General features: G+C 28.3%; 3 non-coding genes across 3 annotated transcripts in view; all 3 read left to right on the forward strand.

Annotated features, from left to right (window-relative positions):
- Window positions 1-4,358: 4,358 nt before the first annotated feature.
- LOC128923744 (small subunit ribosomal RNA) lies at window positions 4,359-6,348 on the forward strand. Its single transcript, XR_008472475.1, has one exon. It is a non-coding gene; the product is annotated as a small subunit ribosomal RNA (ribosomal RNA).
- A 509-nt stretch (window positions 6,349-6,857) lies between these two features.
- LOC128923721 (5.8S ribosomal RNA) lies at window positions 6,858-7,036 on the forward strand. Its single transcript, XR_008472452.1, has one exon. It is a non-coding gene; the product is annotated as a 5.8S ribosomal RNA (ribosomal RNA).
- Window positions 7,037-7,489: 453 nt separating this feature from the next.
- The window catches only part of LOC128923705 (large subunit ribosomal RNA), a 3,984-nt gene continuing 3,973 nt past the window's right edge, over window positions 7,490-7,500 (forward strand). The window contains exon 1 of the ribosomal RNA XR_008472443.1: window positions 7,490-7,500. This exon is cut by the window's right edge and continues 3,973 nt beyond it. This is a non-coding gene — a ribosomal RNA (large subunit ribosomal RNA).

Raw genomic sequence — 7,500 nt, forward strand, 5'->3', positions numbered from 1 at the left:
AATTTGGTTAAACGGCGGGCATAAAAATGATTTTATTTACGTAGCCAAATGCATCGTCATCTTATTAGTGACGCGCAAAAAGGAATTCAGGAGATTCCTACTGTCCCTATTTGCGAAGAGCCGAAACCACATATAAAGAGCCAAAAGGCCGAAAAAACGTATATTTGCATATAAAAAAAACTAAATTTGGTTAAACGGCGGGCATAAAAATGATTTTATTTACGTAGCCAAATGCATCGTCATCTTATTAGTGACGCGCAAAAAGGAATTCAGGAGATTCCTACTGTCCCTATTTGCGAAGAGCCGAAACCACATATAAAGAGCCAAAAGGCCGAAAAAACGTATATTTGCATATAAAAAAAACTAAATTTGGTTAAACGGCGGGCATAAAAATGATTTTATTTACGTAGCCAAATGCATCGTCATCTTATTAGTGACGCGCAAAAAGGAATTCAGGAGATTCCTACTGTCCCTATTTGCGAAGAGCCGAAACCACATATAAAGAGCCAAAAGGCCGAAAAAACGTATATTTGCATATAAAAAAAACTAAATTTGGTTAAACGGCGGGCATAAAAATGATTTTATTTACGTAGCCAAATGCATCGTCATCTTATTAGTGACGCGCAAAAAGGAATTCAGGAGATTCCTACTGTCCCTATTTGCGAAGAGCCGAAACCACATATAAAGAGCCAAAACGCCGAAAAAACGTATATTTGCATATAAAAAAAACTAAATTTGGTTAAACGGCGGGCATAAAAATGATTTTATTTACGTAGCCAAATGCATCGTCATCTTATTAGTGACGCGCAAAAAGGAATTCAGGAGATTCCTACTGTCCCTATTTGCGAAGAGCCGAAACCACATATAAAGAGCCAAAAGGCCGAAAAAACGTATATTTGCATATAAAAAAAACTAAATTTGGTTAAACGGCGGGCATAAAAATGATTTTATTTACGTAGCCAAATGCATCGTCATCTTATTAGTGACGCGCAAAAAGGAATTCAGGAGATTCCTACTGTCCCTATTTGCGAAGAGCCGAAACCACATATAAAGAGCCAAAACGCCGAAACCACGTATATTTGCATATAAAAAAAACTAAGTTTGGTTAAACGGCGGGCATAAAAATGATTTTATTTACGTAGCCAAATGCATCGTCATCTTATTAGTGACGCGCAAAAAGGAATTCAGGAGATTCCTACTGTCCCTATTTGCGAAGAGCCGAAACCCCATATAAAGAGCCAAAACGCCGAAACCACGTTCATACAAGTAAAAAAATTTCATATAAATACTAAATAATTTTCATATAGATACTAAGTTTATGAATTCATACAAGTAAATAATTTTCATATAAATACTAAATAATTTTCATATAGATACTAAGTTAATGAATTCAAACAAGTTAAAAATTTTCATATAAATACTAAATAATTTTCATATAGATACTAAGTTAATGAATTCATACAAGTTAAAAATTTTCATATAAATACTAAATAATTTTCATATAGATACTAAGTTAATGAATTCATACAAGTTAAAAATTTTCATATAAATACTAAATAATTTTCATATAGATACTAAGTTAATGAATTCATACAAGTTAAAAATTTTCATATAAATACTAAATAATTTTCATATAGATACTAAGTTAATGAATTCATACAAGTTAAAAATTTTCATATAAATACTAAATAATTTTCATATAGATACTAAGTTTATGAATTCATACAAGTAAAAAATTTTCATATAAATACTAAATAATTTTCATATAGATACTAAGTTAATGAATTCATACAAGTTAAAAATTTTCATATAAATACTAAATAATTTTCATATAGATACTAAGTTTATGAATTCATACAAGTAAAAAATGTTCATATAAATACTAAATAATTTTCATATAGATACTAAGTTTATGAATTCATACAAGTAAAAAATTTTCATATAAATACTAAATAATTTTCATATAGATACTAAGTTTATGAATTCATACAAGTTAAAAATTTTCATATAAATACTAAATAATTTTCATATAGATACTAAGTTTATGAATTCATACAAGTAAAAAATTTTCATATAAATACTAAATAATTTTCATATAGATACTAAGTTTATGAATTCATACAAGTAAATAATTTTCATATAAATACTAAATAATTTTCATATAGATACTAAGTTAATGAATTCATACAAGTTAAAAATTTTCATATAAATACTAAATAATTTTCATATAGATACTAAGTTAATGAATTCATACAAGTTAAAAATTTTCATATAAATACTAAATAATTTTCATATAGATACTAAGTTAATGAATTCATACAAGTTAAAAATTTTCATATAAATACTAAATAATTTTCATATAGATACTAAGTTTATGAATTCATACAAGTAAATAATTTTCATATAAATACTAAATAATTTTCATATAGATACTAAGTTAATGAATTCATACAAGTTAAAAATTTTCATATAAATACTAAATAATTTTCATATAGATACTAAGTTAATGAATTCATACAAGTTAAAAATTTTCATATAAATACTAAATAATTTTCATATAGATACTAAGTTTATGAATTCATACAAGTAAAAAATTTTCATATAAATACTAAATAATTTTCATATAGATACTAAGTTTATGAATTCATACAAGTAAATAATTTTCATATAAATACTAAATAATTTTCATATAGATACTAAGTTAATGAATTCATACAAGTTAAAAATTTTCATATAAATACTAAATAATTTTCATATAGATACTAAGTTAATGAATTCATACAAGTTAAAAATTTTCATATAAATACTAAATAATTTTCATATAGATACTAAGTTAATGAATTCATACAAGTTAAAAATTTTCATATAAATACTAAATAATTTTCATATAGATACTAAGTTTATGAATTCATACAAGTAAATAATTTTCATATAAATACTAAATAATTTTCATATAGATACTAAGTTAATGAATTCATACAAGTTAAAAATTTTCATATAAATACTAAATAATTTTCATATAGATACTAAGTTAATGAATTCATACAAGTTAAAAATTTTCATATAAATACTAAATAATTTTCATATAGATACTAAGTTTATGAATTCATACAAGTAAAAAATTTTCATATAAATACTAAATAATTTTCATATAGATACTAAGTTTATGAATTCATACAAGTAAATAATTTTCATATAAATACTAAATAATTTTCATATAGATACTTAATAAATTTCATATAAATACTAATTAATTTTCATATAGATACTAATTTTCATATAAGTACTAAGTGTATGAATTCATACAACTAAATAATTTTCATATAAGTACAAAAAATTTAAAAAAAAAAATAAATGTTAAGCTATTTTTGATGTTGTAATATTTCTTATAAGCATAATGCTCATAGAAAATGATATAAATTACTTGTATATATATGAATTTAAAACTTTTATATGGTTAAAAAGATTTTCTCCATACGATTTCCGGTTGGTGAGGTGTACGTGGCAGAAAACATATATGTTGTATGAAACTTCAACATTAGTACTTGTATGAAAATTTTAATACTTGTATGAAATTGCATACTTAGTACTTATATGAAAATTATTTTCATATATTTATAAAAGTATTTAAGTGTAATATATAAATGAGAGCAAAAAAATTTATTCCTGGTTTGCTACAGTTGGTTTAAATAGAAATAATTTTGTTAATAATGAAATGTTATTAATTGAGATTATTCTTCTATACCTAACATAATGTAGTCGTTTTTTTTTTAATTTAACTTTTTTTGGGGTTTGTTCTTCTATTCACATAAAATATATGTGGGTAAAGAATAAAATTCAATAAAGTTAAATATTTATATTATTACGCTCGAATACTTTCATATCATATATGAAATAAAATGAAAAATAATTGAATTGAAATTATTAATTTCAAATCAAAAGAAAAACGTATATACTCTTAAAAAAAGATATATACACTATATGCATTGAAATAAAGTAAAATGTATAAAAAATGATATTATTTGAAAGTTTAACAAATACAAGAAGAAACATCGTCCTTACATTAATAATTATATTATATATGTATAGAGAACGAAAATTCTTTCTCACGATAAGATACACAGTCTCAAAGTCCGAATAAGACCGCAATAAATAATACAATAATATGAAATTTAAATGACATGAAGTAAATTATTTAATCCGACCATAGTAGAAGAAATTTCATAATTATTTATTGTCGCGATTTCGTTCTCCTTTGCATTGTGTATATGTCGTGTACTTAATTTTCAAATATTGAAAATATCATTATAAAAATTTATATAGTATAAAAAATATTATATAAATGAATAAAAAATATTATTCTGGTTGATCCTGCCAGTAGTTATATGCTTGTCTCAAAGATTAAGCCATGCATGTCTAAGTACAAACAAATTAAAAGTGAAACCGCAAAAGGCTCATTATATCAGTTATGGTTCCATAGATCGTTAACAGTTACTTGGATAACTGTGGTAATTCTAGAGCTAATACATGCAAAATAAACACGGACCTTTTGGAACGTGTGCTTTTATTAGGCTACAACCAAGCGATCGTAAGATCGTTATATTGGTTGAACTCTAGATAACTTGCAGATCGTATGGTCTCGTACCGACGACAGATCTTTCAAATGTCTGCCCTATCAACTTTTGATGGTAGTATCTAGGACTACCATGGTTGCAACGGGTAACGGGGAATCAGGGTTCGATTCCGGAGAGGGAGCCTGAGAAACGGCTACCACATCTAAGGAAGGCAGCAGGCGCGTAAATTACCCACTCCCAGTTCGGGGAGGTAGTGACGAAAAATAACAATACAGGACTCATATCCGAGGCCCTGTAATTGGAATGAGTACACTTTAAATCCTTTAACAAGGACCTATTGGAGGGCAAGTCTGGTGCCAGCAGCCGCGGTAATTCCAGCTCCAATAGCGTATATTAAAGTTGTTGCGGTTAAAACGTTCGTAGTTGAATTTGTGCTTCATACGGGTAGTACAGCTATAATTGTGGTATGTACATTACCTTATGTATGCAAGCGTATTACCGGTGGAGTTCTTATATGTAATTAATACAATGTATTTTTTATATATTCCTCCTATTTAAACCTGCTTCAGTGCTCTTCATCGAGTGTTGTTGTGGGCCGGTACAATTACTTTGAACAAATTAGAGTGCTTAAAGCAGGCTCCAAATGCCTGAATATTTTGTGCATGGAATAATGAAATAAGACCTCTGTTCTACTTTCATTGGTTTTTAGATCAAGAGGTAATGATTAATAGAAGCAGTTTGGGGGCATTAGTATTACGACGCGAGAGGTGAAATTCTTGGACCGTCGTAAGACTAACTTAAGCGAAAGCATTTGCCAAAGATGTTTTCATTAATCAAGAACGAAAGTTAGAGGTTCGAAGGCGATCAGATACCGCCCTAGTTCTAACCATAAACGATGCCAGCTAGCAATTGGGTGTAGCTACTACTATGGCTCTCTCAGTCGCTTCCCGGGAAACCAAAGCTTTTGGGCTCCGGGGGAAGTATGGTTGCAAAGCTGAAACTTAAAGGAATTGACGGAAGGGCACCACCAGGAGTGGAGCCTGCGGCTTAATTTGACTCAACACGGGAAAACTTACCAGGTCCGAACATAAGCGTGTAAGACAGATTGATAGCTCTTTCTCGAATCTATGGGTGGTGGTGCATGGCCGTTCTTAGTTCGTGGAGTGATTTGTCTGGTTAATTCCGATAACGAACGAGACTCAAATATATTAAATAGATGCTTTCAGGATTATGGTGTTGAAGCTTATATAGCCTTCATTCATGAGTTCATCTTGAATGTGCAAGTGTTTGAATGTGTTTATATAAGTGGAGCCGTACCTGTTGGTTTGTCCCATTATAAGGACACTAGCTTCTTAAATGGACAAATTGCGTCTAGCAGTAACGAGATTGAGCAATAACAGGTCTGTGATGCCCTTAGATGTCCTGGGCTGCACGCGCGCTACAATGAAAGTATCAACGTGTATTTCCTAGACCGAGAGGTCCGGGTAAACCGCTGAACCACTTTCATGCTTGGGATTGTGAACTGAAACTGTTCACATGAACTTGGAATTCCCAGTAAGTGTGAGTCATTAACTCGCATTGATTACGTCCCTGCCCTTTGTACACACCGCCCGTCGCTACTACCGATTGAATTATTTAGTGAGGTCTCCGGACGTGATCACTGTGACGCCTTGTGTTTCACGGTTGTTTCGCAAAAGTTGACCGAACTTGATTATTTAGAGGAAGTAAAAGTCGTAACAAGGTTTCCGTAGGTGAACCTGCGGAAGGATCATTATTGTGTTCCTATCCGTAAATATTATAAAAAAACAAACAAACAAACAAACAAACAAACAAACAAAAAAAGAATAAAAAAGAAAAATTATTTTCTTTTTTTTCTTTTCATTCATTTATTTGAATGTTTTTCTTTTTTTTCTTTTTTTTTTTACTCCTTGTATTGTAGTATAATGAAAATTATATCGCATACATTGTATTTGAACGCAACAAACCTTTAAACATATATAGTTGTACTTATTATTTATAAAAATAATATAAATGATAAGTTAATTTGTTCTCATTAACGTGTAATTCCTTAAAAATATATAGAAATTAAATAAAATGTAATAAAAAAGGAATTACTGTTTTTGTTGGACTAAGACATGCGCAACTTGTAAATGTTTGGGTTGAAAATTACAATTTATTGAAAGATGTTTTAAAATAATTTATATATTATATACGAAAACGAAATGTTATTCTTTCAATAAATTAAAAACTCTTGACGTTAAATTAAAATAAACAAAAAATTATCACTCTAAGCGGTGGATCACTCGGCTCATGGGTCGATGAAGAACGCAGCTAACTGTGCGTCATCGTGTGAACTGCAGGACACATGAACATCGACATTTTGAACGCATATTGCAGTCCATGCTGTTATGTACTTTAATTAATTTTAAAGTGCTGCTTGGACTACATATGGTTGAGGGTTGTAAGACTATGCTAAATTAGTTGCTTATTCTTTTAGTCAATTAAAAGAATTTAAGCACATGGTATATTACTGGATTGTATTTTTCAATCCATAATATTAATAGCATAAAAAGAAATATAGAAAATATATTCTTGAACACCTCATATTTGAACGAAATTTTATAATAAATAAGAATCTTAGTATTCCCAAAAACAATAAAATTTCAATATTATTATTTCAAATAATATATACATTTAGAGGAACGTCTAGCATAAAATATTATTTTATTCTAGGATTGCCTTAAATGTAAAAAACCAAGAAAATAATATTGTTGTTATAATGAAGTAAGTAGTACGGGATGAAAAGATTGAATATTTATTATTAAGAAAATTATATTGGTGTTAAGAAATAATTATGTATGTTTCTTTAAAATAGCAAAAAGCTAAAATATAAAATAAATATAAATATTTTTATACAACCTCAACT

Source organism: Zeugodacus cucurbitae, unplaced genomic scaffold, assembly GCF_028554725.1.
Source record: "Zeugodacus cucurbitae isolate PBARC_wt_2022May unplaced genomic scaffold, idZeuCucr1.2 ctg00000026.1, whole genome shotgun sequence".
NCBI lineage: Eukaryota > Metazoa > Arthropoda > Insecta > Diptera > Tephritidae > Zeugodacus > Zeugodacus cucurbitae.